Consider the following 20,567-nt stretch of genomic DNA (forward strand, 5'->3'; position numbering starts at 1 on the left):
TTCTGTCATCTGGAATACCTCCTTGGACTCACTTTTCCCCCATCTCTCTATGCATGTATTTCTTCAATGAAACTTTAGTTATTTCTTCCTGCCAAAAAGTGAAACCCATTTCTCCATTCTCTTGAATTAGGACTTGTGACTTCCTTTGACCAACAGAATTAAGAGGAAGTGCAGTTGTGGAAGTTCTAAGCCTAGGCCTTTAGAAGTCTTACAGATTCTCCTTTCACTTTCTCGGATGCTGCCCCAAGACCATCTATGGAGATGCTCATTCTATCCTGCTTGAGGATGAGAAACAAGTGGAGCAGCGACCAATCAATCCAGATGAGCCTTCCTATATCAATCATCTGACAGCAAACCTCAATCACCAGCCATGCGACTGGGGAGATTTTGAACAAAACAGCATTAGTCAAGCCTTCAGAAGTCCGCTGCCACATGAGTAACTCTAGGCGATATCAGCCGGAAGAACCCATCCAGCTGAACTCAATCCAAATTGTTAATGCACAGCATCATGCACAGTGTGAACAATTGTTTCCTTTTAGCCTCGGGCTGTTTTTTTATTCAGTAATAGGTAACTGGTATCACTTCATTTCCTTTAACACTGCAAACCTAGCATTCCATTTAAAGCAACTTGAAATGATGACTTTCATGTAGACTTTTCTAATTACCCTAGGCCTCTGACTGCTTTCCTTTAACTGGATTGATATAATCTTTGAATATACGGCTTTTTCTCGGATTATAATTTTAGAATTATTTCACATATATAATATTTGCCATCATAACTATGTAGTTTAGCTCTTCCTGACAGAGAAAGTGAGATTTATAACATAGTGCTAGAGTTCACAGATATGGCAGACATTATAGCTATGGATGTTGCCATTTGTCAGCACTGCTATATGTCAGATGCATATTTTAACTCTCAAAACTCTATGGCATAAAAACAATGATTATACTCAAGAGGAATCAAAACATAGAGAGGTTTATAACTTGTAGAAGGTCACGTCGTGGCAGTCAGTAGGGCCAGGGTCTGACAACAGACCAATCACCTTATGCCAGAACACGTGCTCTTAACCACTTCAGCCTAATGCTCTCTGTAAAACTACAGCATAGCAAAGATCTCGTCTAGGGGAAATGACCCTATTCTAAAGGAAATAGTTGATATCGTCTAGCTTCCTAACCACATTTTTGCAGTCTTCCCCCCACTATTTTTCCTTGTCATCTCTTTGCATATTGAAAATCATCAAGGCTCAGATCTAAGCCCCTGAATTTTCCAATCAATATTAGATTTTTAGAGGAGCTCATACCTATAGTCTTAGTTACTACAAATGTCAATATTTCCTGAATTTATACCTCCTAATTAAGCTTTTATAAGTTCCATCATCTTGAAACTAAATCAATCATAAATCCATATGCCTCTGTCAATTTTCATTACACCAATCAAATAAAAGTGATTATCATCCTGGGCCTGACTGCCTTGTCCACCAGCAACACCTTTAATCTATCACTCATGCTGCAAAAAGAGACATCTTTTAAAAATACAGATCCAATCATGAAATCATGACACTTATCTTCTGAAACTCTTCCCATTATTTAATATTTGAGTCTCTACAAGTCTCTGCATAGACTGGCTACTGTGTATTCCTCCAACTTCAACATTTCCATTTCACCCATGTTGTCGTTTCCTATGCTTTTCATCCACATTGGACTTTTATTTTCTCAAATAAGCCACACTCCCCATGGATTGAGTGACTATGGGCAAGCTGATGCTTTTGCATTACTGAACTTACCATAAAGTAAGTAAATAATAGTAGATTAAAATAAAAGCATACCTAAGTTTTGTCTTCTTTCTTTAATTTCAGCTCCAATGAAAATGCAAAAGGTGGCTGAAAGGGGGTAGGTGAATTTGAGGAATGTCCTGGTTGTCCCTGGCAGAAGCAAAGGCCTATTTTTTCACCCTCTATTGATGAATATTCCAAAGCGCAGAAGACCTCTCAAGGAATTCTGACAGTCAGGAGAAGACTGGAATAAACGTATTGTGATCCCGCATCCTCTGACCTGCTATTCTTCAGCTATAACGAAATGAAACACAGGATAAAGACCAGACCTCAAACTGGCGTTTTGAAGTAATTGTACAAATAACAACTTGTTATGGTAGTAAAAAGCAAGAAAGAGACTGCATCAATAATATATCTGGGGAGAAATAAAATTGAATTAAATTAAAAATATACAAATACTCTCTGCTTTAAAAAAAAAAAAAAAAAAACAGAAAAAGACAGTGACCATACAGAAATAGTCCAAAAAATTAAAAAGTAAAAAGTAACATTAAATATGCAAGAGGGAGATGAACAATATGTTTTGCAGAGTGAAAGAAATTTAACTATAAATGTTTCATATTCTCTTAGTAACAAGGTTAAAAAGATAACAGATTAAGGTTATTTAAGGGTTATGAAATGTGATATAAAAGATTAAGATCCAAGCTGAGGAATAGTTAAGTTAAAGTAAAACTATCACAGAACTTAGAAACAAGTAAAGAAATACAAAAAACAAACCAAGGAAGAAGAGAAGCAAGCCTGATAGTGAGTCAATGCCATAGGAGAAAGGTCTGAAATAAACATCTCAACTATGAAGAGGAAAAGTATATAGATGAGAGGAATTAAACATAGTAGGGAATGGTGATGACAAGGACTCAGTATCACAGAAACTCATGCAATCAAAATAAAGAAGAAAAAGATAGATAATAGGTAGATATTTCCATAGATGGATAGACAGATAGTTAGATGATAGATCGATACATACAATCAAAACCAAAATGGAGGAAAGATGTCTACCTTTATTTGCATTTTTTTATTCATATGTGATGATGGGAGAAAGAAATTTGCTGATAGAAAGGAAATACAATGTTCCAGGAAAAAAGTACACAGAAAATCTGCAATACAAAGGTACATTCAGATGAAATTACAGCGCTTTGGAATATTGAGACAAAATAAAAGCTATCAGGGCAAGAGAAAGCATGCCAATGTCATGGGAAATAAAACAAATCGACCGCAGACTTCTCCACAATTATATTTAAAGCGAGGAAATAGTGGAGCCATGTCTAAATATTTTTGAGGGGTAAAAGTTGTGCCCCAAGAAATTAGTATTTAACCAACTTATAATTCATAGAAAAATATTCTAATACATTTAGGGCCTCAAGTAATACAGTTAGAACTCTTAAGGATTTCTTGGAAAACAGTAAAGGTCTTAATATAGACATGGAACCTACATTGTTTTCATTCACAACATAAAGGATGTTTCAGGATTCCAAGAGATGGGGTTTCTGTTTGTTGAGTTTTAAACAGATCATTTCAGTTCCCTCTTCAGTGAAATGCTAAGCAACATTCAGATATGATCAGCACTGCTTCCAGCCCTTTAGGAAACAAAAGATTTCCAAATATTTATGGCAACCAAACTATCAGACCTAGTTTTCATAAATGGATGAACAAAGAGTTATTTACCTAGAATTGACAGACAAGCTCTCGAAGTAAGGCTGGGAATCTTTTTCAAATTGAGTAGTGCTTTGATCCATTTTTATCATAATTCTTGAGACAGAAATGGCAGTTCCCAGGCATTGAATACTTCTATTAATATTTGGAATGGATTTATTGGTGACATCTTATCAAAACCCACCTACTTCATTTACAAGATTAAGTGGAACATCCTACTCTACTTCTAGTTAAAAATATGTATACACATACAAAAACACATGCGTGAAAAGTTTTGCACCAGACTTTTGATAGTATTCTTCTTTCTCTTGTAGTGATATTTGAAAGAAACACAAACATTTGTGTATTTTACTTAATAGTCATAGTCTATTAATTGTATGTTTTCCCCAAGGGCAAGAAAGTAAAAATCATTATTTGAATGACAAATGATAAGAGATGTCTAGGGCCATACAGGAAAATTTGTCTCACCGTCTCCAGCGATGCTCGCAAATTCCAAATCTAGACTTTTTTTCTGAGATCCATTTATAAATATCAAACCACCTACTCAAAATCTGTACTTATATATCACAAAGATACCTCAGATTGAACACGTCAAACTGGAGTTATTATCTTCTGTTTCTTCTCTACCTCCAATGTTCAGTTTAAATAAATGGCACCACCATTTACCCAGTTGCTCAAGCTTGAAGCTTGTGAGTCATGCACGATTTCTCCTGCTCCATCAGGCCAAATCTCACAAATCTGCCTACTACAGTCCACTTTATTGCCACAACCATGGTCCAGGTTACCATCATGCTCAATTTCTTGATAATCTTCTAATGGCCATTTGCTGCCCCTCTTCCTTCAGTCCAGTCTAAAGTGCAGAGCGAATAACCTTTTTAAAAAATATAATAATGACATTTCTCTACTGAAATCTAGGCAGTGGCTTCCCATTGTCCCCAGAATAAAAGACAACCCGCTTCAGATGGCAGAAGGCCTCCCTGAACAGGGCCCTCCTACCTTTCCAGGAGCACCTCGTGTTACTCCATCAATATCATCTCTATTCTAATGCTGGAAGTTTACAGTTCTTTAAATGATCACTATTGCAATTTTGCATCTTAGCCAAAGCTATTGTTTGTTCAAAATGTTCTTTTTTTCTGCCTTATATCTGTTCTATTTATTCTTCATGTCTCAGCTCAAACATTTTTCTCTGAGAAGGCTTTGCAAAATAAACCCTACTTTCCGTATACAGATAGGCACATTTGTTATGAGATCTCTGTACTTGAAACTATTTGATAGTATTTTGAATACTTGAAAATATCTTTAAATAACACAAATTCAAAGTAACATTTCATCCCTGTCATAATGCGTGACTTATGACAGCATGTGATGTACCTGTTTTTTTTTTTTTTGAGGAAAATTAGCTCTAAGCTAACATCTGCTACCAATCCTCCTCTTTTTGCTGTAGAAGACTGGTCCTGAGCTAACATCCATGCCCACCTTCCTCTACTTTATATGTGGGACACCTACCACAGCATGGACTGCCGAGCGGTGTCATGTCCACATCTGGGATCCGAACCAGCAAACCCCAGGCCTCCGAAGCAGAAGGTGCGAACTTAACCACTGCACCACTGGCAGGCCCCCTGTTTTTTTAATAACCACTGAATTCTCACCTCCGGCATATTACCAAGAAATTATATTTGAATGATTGTACTGAATTTAATTGAGAACATTTCAGTCTTCTGATCTTTGTGTGTGATTATCATATAAAAAAAGTGTTATCTTTTATTTCTAAGTCAAGACTTTACAGATCTATTGGTCTCATTATGTCATTTACACAATTCAGATAATACTAAATTCACATAATATTAAATGCCTTGCTTATTGTACATGTCATTGACAGGCCAAACTACGTTCTGCTATTATGTTTTTAAAACAATAAGAATGGTTGTACTTTTTGCTAATGTTTATGATAGAAAATTTTAACAGCCAGAAATATGCAAAGAGGGAGATAAAGAAAAGAATTATACACACGCTATCTCAGAAATAACCACTATTAACGTTTGGCTTTACATACACCGGTCACAGATTTCATTTGTGTCTGCATGTTTGTGTATTTCCATTATGCACTTGATTAGGAGGTGATATTTTATACCCTTTTTAAAAAATGTATTGTTGTTGTCATTTAATTTCTCATTGTAATGTAACCATTTTCTCCATTCTATTTAATAGTCCCTTCTAAAATATAGATACTCGTGCCTGCATAGTACATTATATGGGTAATTTGTAGTTAATCATTCTGCTATCATTGGATATTTAGCTTACTTCCAGTTTTTCACTATTAGAAATATTACCAATATGTGACTGACCCCATTGATATATAAATCTTCCTGTACATCTCTGATTCTGTCCTTAGGATAGGATCCTAAGAATTGAATCAAAGAGTGTAATTTTATTTTTTAAGTAGTAATTGATTTATATGTGGACTAAATTTCATCTCAATAATTTTAAAGTTATTCTACACAAAGTTTAAGCATTTTAAAAGAATTTATAAACACATACAGAATATAATTCTCCGAAAAATGAATATTGCTAATCCTGTGAATATAAAACGGAAAAATCCATTAATTATTACCACGTTGCTTTAATTAGAGATAAAATTTTGCCTGTAATTTTAATATCTCATCTGGAAGAGATATACCCTTGTGAGTAGATCTGCAATAACACACACAGAGATGTGGTATTTAATTTTTATTCTGAAAAGTATCTGTGATTATACTGTTGTCTACAACTTATATTTGCAAGTATGACCCATGATGGCAATGCTCCAATGAGTTTTGAAATGTTTCCTTTATTGTACCAGTGATCTCGAGTGTACATTTAAAATTTAGAATCTTTTCTAAATGAGTATGTATAAAGCATGCAAATGTCTGAATTTTCAAAGGAAGCAAAACGATCTTGCTTCCAATTCTTGAAATATATTCGATGGTTTTTGCTCTAGCAACTGCGAAGTCAGGCATCTGTTACTGTTTGGTGTGGTGTTGAATTTCATGGTTTGTTAATTCTGCAGTTATATCTACAAAGCTAATAAAAGGAAAATGGGCAAGTCTTTTATACTGCAAAATTCAGAATATCCCTTGGGTAATTTTTTCTTCATAGAATTCATTTCACATTTTTCTTTTAAGTGAATGAGATAAGTTTCCCGCTTTTATAAGTTATCAAAAACTATTATGGGTTACTCAAACTTTAGACCTGTTAAAAATAATAAAACCATGGCTCCACACCATTAATTTTCCAACATTGGTTTCAGAGATTCTTTTACTACATAGAGAGAAGGATAATATAAAATTTTACATAAAACATATCTCTGTACTTCCCTAGTCCATATGCATACTGTCATAACATCCTTTTTATTATTTTCAAAATATATAGCCTAATAGTTGATCCTTGGGTAAAAATAAATTCATTTAATGCTATAAAGATTTCACTAATCATTTGATAGACACGGAGTATTTGCTGGTGCCCAGCAGAGGCCCTGCAGCGCCAGGAACTGTAGACCCAAAGTTAAAGCTGTTTGTGTTTAAAAATTGTGAGTCTAATAAAAGGAGCTATATATGTTTTTCAAAAGTCCAGTAAACACTTATAGGCAGTTTCATATAAGAATGTGGAGGTGTGGGGAAACAGTAAAAACTACGAATGCATCTGATGTAGTTTTTACAAAGTTTGATAAAGTCTCAAATTAGATATTGCATTAGACAAGATCCAGTCAAGGGAAGAAGAACGTATTTGTATTCCACGCATACAAGGTTGTGTACAGGGCATTAGAAACTGAACTCACCCGTTATATGGGTTGGACAGAGTAATGATCAAGGAAGCCAGAAATCATCTTTGAAGGACTCATCCTGAAGCAACGAATCAAGTGGTTTCAGAAGAGGTCTTCTGCAGCAGCTGTTTTAAATATCTAGATGCTACTGGGAGCTCCCACAATGACCACAGGAACCAATGATTCCCAGGGAGCCCCTGCCAGCCACCAAGCAGCAAATGCTTCACGGGAGCTTGTCTGGAGCTGCTGTGAACACCCTCTAGGCCTGCAACTGCCTCTTGAGGACAATGGTCTCTCCTTTTCTTCCACTTCACAGATATCCTAATAGTCTCCTCATTAGCAGACTCTACCCAGGAATCATACTAGAGAGAAGTTTGTGAAATTGTAGCTCCTGAAAGCAGATGTTGTTGATATTAAATTGATAACCTAAATCCACACAGATATTAATGTGCTCACATTTGGTATTTGTTAGGATTACATACTCAATAACAAGACTTTCATTACATTTTCTTAGCCAAGTAGTGTGAACATTGTAGGATCTTAATAAATGTAAATTAATTTTAATGATAGAGTTAAGATTAAGCAATATTTAGAGACTATAACTTTAATGCATTCAAAGTGACCCAAAAAATTAAACAAAAGTAATTAATTTTGTTATTGATCATTTTCTCTGACCAGTGAAAAACACTCTCTCACAGTGTTTTTCTCACAGTACATCACTGGGACATGTATGAGTGAGTTTCCTTGTAAATATACTTTGGATATGTCCATTTCTCTTCATTGCCACTGTTCTAGTCCAGACGGCAATAGTCTGCTGCACAGAGTACTGAATTAGCCTTCCATCTGGTCTTCCTGCAACCAATTGTTCCCACTCCCCCTTTTCAACCTGTTCTCCACAATGCAGTTGGAGCGATATTTTCAAATTGCAAATCGGATGATGTCATATCCAGACAAACCATCTACATTCTTATGGAGGTACATATTTTATCAGGAAGGTTCAGTTCAGTAATTTTCATAAACTTTCCTCTGACATTGTTTGGTGATTTGCAGTAAGTTACATAATTCTTCTGAACCTCTGAACCTCTGATTCTATTTCTAAAATAAAGTTACTACCACAAAGAGCACTAGTTAGGGTTAATCAGGTTAAGCAGTAATACACTGCCTGATGGATATTTCTTCAAGAACTGTTAGCTTCTTTTGTGTTATCTCTTCTGAATACTAAAATATCTCTTTAAATAATCAATGATTATTGGGTGTCATAAACTAAAATAATGCTATGAAGTGTTTTTTTTGCCATTGTAATTTTTAAAATTTCTACAGATTAATTGAAGTCTAATTGACATACAATAAACTGTATACACACCCCAAGAAATCATTACCAAAATCAAAATATCAAACATTTCCATCTGCCCCCCCAAAAATGCAATCTTCCTTGTCTCCTAATTACAAGACAACCACTGATTTGTTTTCTGACTATAGATTAGTTTGCAATTTCTAGAATTTTATATAGATAGAATCAGCACCACTTGTTAAACATACCAGCCTCTCTCCATTGTTCATTGTTGTGACTTTGCACTTTTGTCAAAAACCAATTGATTGTATTTGTGTCACATTCCTGGGTTTATTTCTGGATTCTCTTCTCCCCCATCAATCTTTTTGACTATACTTTCACCAATATCACAGTGTCTTGATTGTTGTAGCACATAGCATTATAGTTTGTTTGATATTGTTAGTGTGAGTCTCTCAACTACGTCTTCCTGTCTCAAAAATGTTTTAGTGACTTTACTTCCTATGCCTTTTCATATAAATTTTGGAATTAGCTTGTCAATACATAAAAGAGAAATCCTTACGTGATTTTGATTGTGAATGCATTGGCTTTACAGATCAATTTAAGCAGAACTGACTTCTTTAATCTGTTGTCTTTCAATCTATACACATAGTATATTTCTTTATGTATTTGCATCTCTGATTCCTTGTTTTAGGCCCACAATTCCTGCACATGTTTTGTAGGATTTATAGCTCAGCATCTCAATTTTTTGACCTATTGTAAAAAAGTAATTTTTTTAAATTGTGATTTAGGATTGTTCAATGTTAGAATCTAGAAATAAAATTTTTAAATACACACATTTTTTTTTTGGTGAGGAAGATTGGCCCTGAGCCATTATCTGTTGCCAATCTTCCTCTTTTTGCTTGAGGAACATTGTCCCTGAACTAACATTTCTGCCAAACTTCCCCTTTTTGTATGTGGGAGAACACTACAGCATGGCTTGATGAGTGGTGCGTAGGTCCATGCCCGGGATCTGAACACACGAAACCCTGGGCAGCCAAAGGGGAGCACATGAACTTAACCACTACACCACTAGGCTGGCCCCTTAAACATATTTTTAAGTGGTATTCTATGACCTTACTAAACTGATTTCTTAATTTCAGGAACTTTGTTTGTAGATTGTTCAGGATTTTCTAGGTGGACAATCTTGTCATCTGTGCATAGGGACAATTTTATTTCTTCCTTTCCAATTTGCTGCATTTATTTTTTTTGCCTTAGTGCACTTCTAAAACTTCCAATACAGTGTTGAATACAACAGATGAAAGTAAACATTTGTGCCTTGGTCCTGCCTTGTGTGTATATGTGTGTATGTGTGTATTTGGTGAGGATGGGGCACTGCTTTACTTTCCGACATTATGCAAGATGCTCCAGACTCACCTTGTATATTCCACAATCCAGCCCCAGAATAAGACATTTATTCAAGGAGCTCTGGTTCCTTTTATTGGAGAATGATATGAAAAACCATGATCTAGGCGTTAGCTGTGTTTGTCACCAACGATTAATTTTTGAATGTTGAACCAGCCTTGCATTTCTGTTATGAGCTCTACTTAAATGTAAGGTTTTATTTTATATTGCTAGATTTGATGGACTAATTTTCCTCATGAGAATTATTGGTCTGTGCACATGACAAATATTGGTGTATAGTTTTATCCTTTTGTGTGCTCTTTATCTGATCTTGGTATAAGGATAGTGCTGGGCTCAAAATGAGTTGAAAAATATTTCTTCCTTTCTGTTTTCTAGTGAAGATTGTAAGAATTGGTGCTATATCTTCATTTAAGTGCTGTATGGAGTTCACCAGTGAAAAATCTGGACCTAAGAGTTTTTTAGGGGGAAGGATTTTAACTGTGAATTTAATTTCCTTAATAGATATAGGCCTAGTCAGCCTACTGTTTTTGCAATTTGTGTCTTTTAAGGAATTTGTTCATATCATCTAAGTTATTAAATTTATTAGCATAGATTTGGTTTTCATACTACTTTATCGCCCTTTTAATATCTATGGAATCAGTAGTGCTGACCGTTTTTGCACTCCTAATATTGGTAACTTATATCTTCTCTCTTTTTTGTTTGTTTAGCCTGGCTAGTGGTTTATCAATTTTATTGATCCTGTCAAAGAATGAGCTTACTCTCCCACATTCCTGCCTTCTATACTTCTCATGGACAAATAGAGAAAAATCCTAAACAGAAATCACATTTGCTAAAATTCAACACCATTTTATTTCATCAAATATGATTGCATGGCTTTTTACCTTTGATTTTTAAATATTAAATCATCCATGAATTTGGAGAATAAATCCCATTGTTAATGATGTATTATCCTACTTTACATATCATTTTTTTCATAAATCATCCTTTATATATTACTCTTTTTTTTAGGATTTTTTAATCTTTGCCCGTGGGAGGTATGGATATTTAATTTTTCTTTCTTGTATTGTCTTTGTCAGATTTTGATTTGAAAGCATGCTGGATTCATAAACTAGTTTGAAAGTATTCCCTCAACACTTGTATTACTTTGGAGATTTTAAGTAAGATTGGTAATACTTCCCTCCTTAAATGTTTGGAATAATTCAGTGGTAAATTATTCTCATCAAGGACTTTGTTTACAAATATATTTTTCCTAATATATTCAATTGCTTTAATAGATAGTGGAATATGCAGATTTTCAATTTTCTTGTCAGTTTTGGAACATTGTGTTCTGGAAAAATTTTCCATTTTAGTTTTATTGACAAATTTATTGCCAAAAACATGTTCATAATATTATCTTATTAACTTTTATGTTAACTTTTCTAAAGCTGTTGATTAGAAAATTGTTTTATTATTTCTTTCATCTAGAGTAATCTACCTATGGATTTATGAATTTTCTTAATCTTTTCAAAGGAGTAACTAATGGCTTTGTTGATTTTATATATACAAATATATATTTGTTTCACTAATTCATGTTTATAGTTTATATTGCCTTTATTTTATGGTTTATATTATTTCTTACTTTTCTTCTTTACCTAGTATTTTATTAATCAACCAAGATCACAGATTTCTAAGCTCTTTTATTTCCTTACATAGATATCTAAGCCTCTATATTTCATCAATAAACATATGGTATAAAAAGGCTCAGAGAGGTGGTAACTTTGCTGAAAACAAGCTTGTCTACTTATCTACATATGTAATTATCAACACTCTCAACCTATTTAGTTATAGAAAATATATTTAAATTCATTAAAATTAAACATAACTGAAAAGCAGGCATTGCTATTTTTTAAAAAATGGAAGACAAAGTTACCAGTATCTTGAAGATAATTATCTCTTTATTTTCTTTATCATTTTATATTGTCCTTGTTTTTCAGGGTTACAGCCTCTGAGAATAAGTCTAAGGAATTACATAATAAATTCTATGTTTTAAGGAGCTCATATGTCTAAACCATTCTATTGTAATATGATGTGTTAAAGCTCTCTGGTGATATGTGAAAAGAATTATGCCATCTGTGACTTAACTTCTCTCTATACTAATGCTAAAATCTAAAAGTAGTAACCTTTTGTTCATTCTTTTAAAAAACAGTCTCCAGATGTTGCAGCAGGTATGACCATCAGCAATTTGAGATTTTGCACTGTAATGACACCCATGATTCTTCTCTCTTGGCGTACTCCAGAACTCTCCCACAGGAAGCCTCCCTGATGGTCATTGGATTGATTTACAGAGGACAAAAGTACAATGAGACATAGGAGAAAATAGTATCTTTCAAAGAAAATAATGAGTATAAAAGAGGCATATAAAAAGATACCTCTGAGAAAAATAATATTTCTGTGAACAGAATTTACAAAGAACCTATCTTTATAGTGATCGTGTTTTAAATTCTAGGTAGTCAACATAAATATCCTTCTGATATTCTCTCACATTTTATGAGTTTCACTGTCTACTCTATTTATGCTTCCTCATTCTATTTACTTTTTGTGATTGGTAGAAAGGATGTTAGACCTCGAAAGGAAATTTTACTGAGCTAAGATTCATTCATATACAGTCTATTTACACAGACTTTGGAGATAAATATTTTTACTACAGCTTTATATTATTTTAATCCTATTATTGTGACTCAGATTTATTCCATTAATAATTCATAAGACACTTCTTCATAAGATACTTCATTGAATCATGATATATCTGTACTCCCCCCCCCCCCAGGTTTACATTCTGCGGTAGCTTAACTGTCAAGCAACAGTAGTGATATCTATACTTACGTTAAAAAAAGTGCGTGTTGGAGGGGTATGCATGTAATTGCGTATTTAACATATATATAGATTTATATACTTAATTCTCAATTTGTAACTGCTTCTCCAGTGGGTATCCTCTCCAAGTTGAACTCTTGTTTTTATTTTCAACACAACTTCAGGCATATTTGAAAACATTTTTGTCTTATTACACAACAGAATCGTGAGATTCATCTTGCTTTTGTCTTTGTGGTGTTATGCTAACACTCCAACAGAAACTCTGAATTCTATCAGGATGTAAAAGTGAGTCAGCCAAAGTCTGGATGCTACGTAAGTATTGATAAAATGACTACAGGCATCGTCAACAACTGTTTCCTTGTGTTACTGATTGAATATTCTCACAAATTCCTTACAGTCATTAGATCATATTGATACTCTCAATTGACTTACAATGTTTTCTCACATATACACACACATACTCTAAAATTTGGTTGCACTATATACTATTATAAAAATGTAATTCAATTACAATATAGAGGATACAAACCATTTGTTTTTAGGACATTTTATAGATCATATTTAAAATCATATTTATAATCAAGACAGTGCAGTGTTGAAAAAAGAGTGGACACACATGCAATGGATGAGAGTAGGGAATCCAGAAGTAGACTTCCACACACAATTGATTTTATACAGATTGCCAAAGTATTTTAATGAAGAAAGGATAGACTCAATAAATGGAAATGGTCCTGGAACAATTGGACATTGATATATAGAAAAATATCTCATAATACATAAAATTTAACACAAAATGGATAATAAATATAAACATAAAATATAAAACTGCAACACAGCTAGAAGAAAACATAGGCAAAAGTTTCTTGGATAGGAAACAAAAATAACAATTATGGTTATCTTAATTACTGCAGAAAAATATCTTGAAAATAGGAACTTTATTTTTACTATGATAAAAGATGTCTATAAACCTCCCACAGCAAAAGACTTGATAATGAAACATGGCAGGTATTATCTTTAAAATCAGGGATAAAACAAGTTTTCTCACTATTATCATTTCTATTCAGCATTGTACAGTTGGGAAGCTATGAATAATACACAAAAGGTAGGAAGATTAGAAATATTAAAAAAAAAAGCAATGTTGAAGTGGTCCTGACTGAACCTAACAATTTCATGGAACATCAGCATCATACAGTCACTCTTTGTCCGCGATGGAAAGAGACAAAAACATAATCACTCGATAATAATGTCTAAGCAAGAAAAAAATAAAAATACTCTGAAAAATGTAAAAATGACCAAATATCTTCCTCTCTCAAAGGAGTGACAAAAAATTTATGAGAATTTGACAATATACACTCCTATAATCTAGCAACAAAAAGGAATAAAATATGTTAAATCAGTTTTAGCTTTAGTCACATTGCATTCTTCCAGCAACCAAAATATAAATTGTGTATTAGGATACTCAATCCTAGAATTACACCTATGTTCTGACAGTAGCCAATATAGATTAAAACTATGTTCCCGTGAAGCCTCCCCAAAATCTTCTAACACAACCTAGATCCTGTAACAATCCTCTCCTAATAACCAGATGGTTCCTCAAGGTGTGCACTGTGTCTTGATGTGACAGGTACTAATAAACAAAACTTTGTTCAAATTCAGATATCTTCTTGGTGGTCTTTATCTGCTGGATACTGATAAAAGAAAGAAAACTTTCCTTATTACAGATGAGATGATTGTCAACATAGAGAATTCAAAATAATCTAATGATTGGAATTAATGAGAATATAACAATTTATACAGTATAATCTAATAGTAAAAGAGAGAAAATACAGATTAAAAATAACACCTCTTATAATTGCATAACAAATATAAGAAAATCTAACAAAAGATATACAAGAGTATATTGGAGAAATTTAAAACAAATTATTGAAACAATGGAAAAATGGGTGTAACATACAAATTAAAATTTTTAATACAAAAAACATAAACTTCTAAGAATTAATCTATAAATGCAATGAAATTTCAAAAAAATTCCCAACAGTTTTCACTTCACTTTTTCTAGTTGGAACTTGATTCTAAAGTTTATATTGAAGAACAAATGTTCAAGAACAGTCGAGCATCATTTTAACTATAGAAACAAAATTATGGGAATAGGTCCTTCCAAAATCATGACCTGACACAAATCTATAGTATAAAAAAGACAGGGGCTTTATCATCCAGATAGAATAATTAAATAGAATATCAAGCCCAGAAGAAAACCACATACATATGGACACGATATGTGACAGATGGTGTTGCAGATCGATCAGGAAGCAAACTTTTAAATAAGTGATGTTGGAACAATGGTTAGCCATATGGAAAAATAAAGTAAAAATAAGGCCTTACCTGTCATCACTCAAAAAAAATACATCACATGAACGTTAAATGAATAAATATAAAAGTATATATAAAAGTTTAGAAGACAGGACAATTACTTTATGATCTTGGTGTGTGAAATGATTTTGTAAACAAGATCCAAAAAGTACAAGCCATAATGGAAAGTTGTTTTGTGCTGGTCTCAGTCTATTAATAATGATGCTATTGGCTAGAAATGCCTAGAGCATCCCTCTGGGCCTGTACTATTTGTAGCGAGCCCCCACAGACATTTCCCCAACCAGAGCCAATGTTCTTATTATGATTGCAAGGCACACCTAAGCAAAAACCATGAAGAACTTTGAAAAGGACAAGGATTATTACTCACAGGTCCTCGAGGGTACCTGGCACACTGGGGGCCACACAGCGAAGAGAAGAAAGACAGAGAACAGGGGCCTGGGGTTCTGCCTTTATTGGGGTGCAGCGTGGGGTGCCCAGAGTTTCCCAGGTTCACTCTCCATTGGTGAATTTAAAACATAAGAGTGGGAATTAAGGCCCAGGAAGGGAAAAACAAGAGGTCCACCAAAATGTCCATTATCAGGAGGTCATCCAGAACTTTCTTAAAAAGGAGAACATCGCATGTGGGGAGCATGCCTCTGTATCTAGTTGTGTAGCTGGCAACATCTATTAGAAATGGAGGTCTTTGAGGTGGAGGCCGTGGCAATCAAAACCTTAATGTCAGGCACTTACATTGCAATTAAAAAAATTAATTGCCAGGTACTTACACTACAAACATACTGATAATTTCGACAATATTAGATTAAAAAATTCTCTTCAAAAAAAAAAATCAAAGAGAAAGTACAAGCTCAAGCAATGAAAAGCTATTTGTAGTGTAAATAACCAATAAATGATTAATGTCTATAACACATAAAGGTAAAAAAGACATGAATCAAGAAAGATATTATTCAATAGAAAGTGGATCAATGAAACACACAGAAATTTTCTAAAAAACATGAGCAAATTACCAATAACTATTTGAAAAGGAAAATGCAAATGCAAACTAAAGCCACTATATAACACCATATTACAAGCAAGAGACAGGCAAAATATTTTTTTTAAAGCCAAGCAATTCTAAATGATGGTAAGGGTGAAAACAGGAGTGCTCTCTTGACTTCTGATTTAGTGTAAATTGATATATTCATTTTACAAAACAGTATATCCTTTCCTGGTAAAGTTAAACATGTGTTTCCCCTAAAACCTCAAGTTACACATGGGCATCAGAACACATGTCCAAGAAGATATATATCACTATCATTGAAAATAGCAACAACTGGAAACAATCCAAAATTATATGCATATTAGAATGGAAAAATAATTGTGGTATATCTATAAGAAAGAGTAGTCTATAGCTGTAAAAGAACAAAAAAGGATTATGGCCATTGATCTCAAAACAAAATAAATATGTCAGAAATATATGTGAAATAGATTTCATTTATATAAACTTCAAAAAGTGGAAGAAACAAACAGTATACTTGGGGAGGAATATATACAGCGATAGCACTATAAAGAAAAGCAAGGGAATATTGATACAAATTGATAGTAGTTGTTATTTGAAGGAAGAAAGAGGCTGTCCCCATGGGGAGGGCACCTCAGGGTCTTCCAAGATCTGGTAAATTTCATAGGTCTGAGTCATGAGGAGTAAGAGTCCCAGTAGCTATTCTTTAAATTGCACATAGTTTTTATATTTCTTATGTGTATGTTATATTTTATTTCAGTTTTGTAAGAAAATATAAAGCAAAATACTTGTAGAGACGGATCTGGAATTAATAAAGTAATTATTTTGGGATAAATAACAACATTTGGGGAATAGGTTCTGTGAAACTACATTTTAGAGATTATTTCTTAAAATTAGGGAAGTCACTAAAATAATCATACAGTATGAGAAATCTTTAAGTTGTGTAGGTTTTAGGACAACTAGATATAGGAATGAAAATTACGTTATAAATTGATGACATAAAATCACTCATTCATTGCTAGTTTTATCCAGAAAAAAATCATAAGCAGGAACAGCAAAACTGAAAAAAGAAGGTTAAGTTTTTAGGAGAACGTTTACAGATTACAGCGAAAGATGACTTGATAGATTACAGAAACTATCATAAATTATGCAGACAGCTTTGAAGCATCATGTCATATTGCCTCATCTCCATGCTTGCTTTCTGTTGTTCACATTCCTGTCAACAGAAACATAACTTCCTTTCCTTTCAACTCCTCAAATTATTGCCATGATGAATTGGGAATTCTTTTTGCTGATAATTTAAGGAGAAAATTTGGACCCTACTATCAAAGGTTTAAATATATGTAAACTGAATTGCTCTTAATTAGTAGTAAAATAATAATAGAAATGCTTGCTTATTTTTTTGAAAGACACAATGTGTGTGACTGATAATGTTTAGTTATGTGACTATTTATAATACTCACATTACATTTACACATTGTTATTTTCACACATTTTTGATATATACTTGAAGTGCTTTACGTAAAGACAAAGTTTGAGTCAGACTTGTTTTTATGAGTTCTCCAAAATTTTTGCAAGCCATCATGTAGTAATAATATCGTCACCCTGAGATAAAAAATATATTTACAGACACAAAATTAAAGCTCCCCACACACAAACACACATAAATCCAAAGTAATGACATATAAAATCATGTTATTTTAATTGAGATAGGTAAGAAAATCTCAGAGGTAAAAAATAATTTTTTTGGTTAAAAATATTTTGTACTATTTTCACTTTTAATTTTCCATTTAAAAATAACAGTATTAAACCACTTAAAATTATTTACTGAGAGGTAATTATTTCTAAATAAGGGAGGAAGTTGTTTAGTCTCTTATTCTTTACTACTTGAGTCACTGTGCAAGGTTCTAAAGAGGCGTAAATGTTTACCTAACTACTAAGAGATAGCAGTTCTGTGTGTAACATTGCTTGCTCTTTATCTCTGGTTGATTTCCATAAAACAAACCATAATAATAATAATACCAATAACAGTAGGAGCAGCAAATCAACTCAAACATCAGGAAATTATGAAGGAAATGCAAAAAGAAATTGCCAGGAAGGGAAAAGTCATGATAGATTAAGAAAATAAATTAGCTATCAAGCATATTTAATCAATAAGAAAAATTTGGTCTAATTATTTAAAGTTCCTTTTTCCCAATAAAATAATTCTCTAATTATAATAAACATATTATGCATGTAAATTTTTAGTCATCAAGTCGTAGCTCCATCATATCCCAGAAAGGACCATGAGAAATTATGAGCACACACAAACAGCTGAGGAGAGCCTGCAGTTTCTTAGCAGGAGACACATCAGCCAAGCACATGCTCAATTCATGGATTCACGGAGAGAAAACTCAAACTTAACAATGAGATTTTCTTTTTCCAGTTAACCTGTGCCCATCATTCATTTGGAGGCAACTTCCCCAAATTTACAATTATATTTTTAAACTCTGTAACCTCTTAATACTGTATTTTGTGAACAAATTTAGATTTTTCTGAAGTTAGAGTTTATCTAAGAGGAACATATTTTGCCTTTAAGGCCAAAACAAATTTAATTCACAGTGTTAAGCAGATTCCTTTAGAATCAAGAAAAATGATATTACCTGCAACTAGTGCAGGTACCACGTTAGAGCAGTTTAAAATTTTTTCCTCATGTGTCTTCTCTTTTTTTAGTTAACTACACCAAAAGGTCATTGAAACATTCCCTTCTCTAATACATTTTCCTCTTCTTTTGCTCTTGACCTTTTGATCCAGGATTGACAGATGTGAGACCCTGAGGCAAAGCCATTGACTTGGAGAATCCAACAGAGCTTAAGACTCAGACATTCTATTTTTGGATGTTAAACTTCCCAATTAGGACATTTACTTTGATGACTGTGACCTGTGACACATAGAGTTCACCCTGGCTTAATGTGAGGAGAATTTCCTATTCAATTTTCAGGGAATCCCAATTTCTCATCTCTGTTGCTCTGTCTGCTGGTATGCTTTTCTTGTTTACTCTCCACACTGGGTACCTGCTGTAGCCTCTTTCTAGCAGCCAACAGCAGTCTTTTTTCTCTGTGTCTGGGATGGTACCTATCTGTTACGGGATTTTCTTAGTTTATTTTCAGTGCTAATTTTACTGAACCAGGTTTATTTTTCCCTTTGCATGAAATGCCAATCACTAAGATGATGAATTTGCAGGAAAGAAAGGGTTTATTCCCAAGGCATCCAAGCAAGGAGATGGAAGAACAAATCTCAAATCTGCCTCCCTGAAAATAGGGATTGAAAATATTTACGGGACAGGGGGGCAGGGTAGTCTCAAGTGTGGGAATAGATGACTGGAGGTAGGGAGGAGTGAGATAAGTATGATCTGTGCAGGGTAGTCAAATTTCATGGCTCTTCATAGGATGCAAGTTCACAAAATGGCAGCATTAGTGTGATTGGAGGGTGGAATTTTTGGCCCCCTGATGTCAGGAGGTTATCTATTGATCACCTGCACAGGCCTAGTGGATGAGTCAGTGGCCTTAACCAGCCTGAACTGGACAAAGAGTAGACTCTCAATTCTTGAAAAACTTAAGCAAATACCATGGTGACCCAAGTGCAAGAGATGTTATCTCTAGGGTGGGCTTTAGTAAGCCTTATCTAACTACTTTTGCAAATAAACAACTGAGTGTAGTTAAAGCAAGTTGGCCTCTGCTTTCAATAATTTCTCAGATAGCTATGACTGAGCCTAAAATGGGATAAGTCTGACTCCCCTCCCAACAGGAGCATATACTTTGCCTAAATATACACAAAACTGATTGCTCTTGCAGAGAACTCCCTCATGAATTCCTTCTCAGTCTCCCTAATTGCCTATCATATTATTTTTCCAATGAGAGAAGTCAATTATTTGTCTTCACTGGCCTTCTCCCTTCTATTCATTAGCATCCTCTCACCTTTCCTGGCGTATTTGAATTTCTCCAAATAACCAGGAGATAACCAAGACTAATCCTCTTAAAAGTCTAAGACCGGGGCTGGCCCCGTGGTCGAGTGGTTAAGTTCGCACGCTCTGCTGCAGGCGGCCCAGTCTTTCGTTGGTTCGAATCCTGGGCGCGGACATGGCACAGCTCATCAAACCACGCTGAGGCAGCGTCCCACATACCACAGCTAGAAGGACCCACAATGAAGAATATACAACCATGTACCGGAGGGGCTTTGGGAAGGAAAAGGAAAAAATAAAATCTTTAAAAAAAAAAAAAAATCAACAAAAGTCTAAGACCACTTCACCTTGGTTCTCTGGGTCTCAATCTTCTGACAATTCCTCTGGGAAAAATTCCTATCAGTCACAGGTAGGACTTTATCCTAGTTATTTCTGGCCAACTC

Source organism: Equus asinus, chromosome 24, assembly GCF_041296235.1.
Source record: "Equus asinus isolate D_3611 breed Donkey chromosome 24, EquAss-T2T_v2, whole genome shotgun sequence".
NCBI lineage: Eukaryota > Metazoa > Chordata > Mammalia > Perissodactyla > Equidae > Equus > Equus asinus.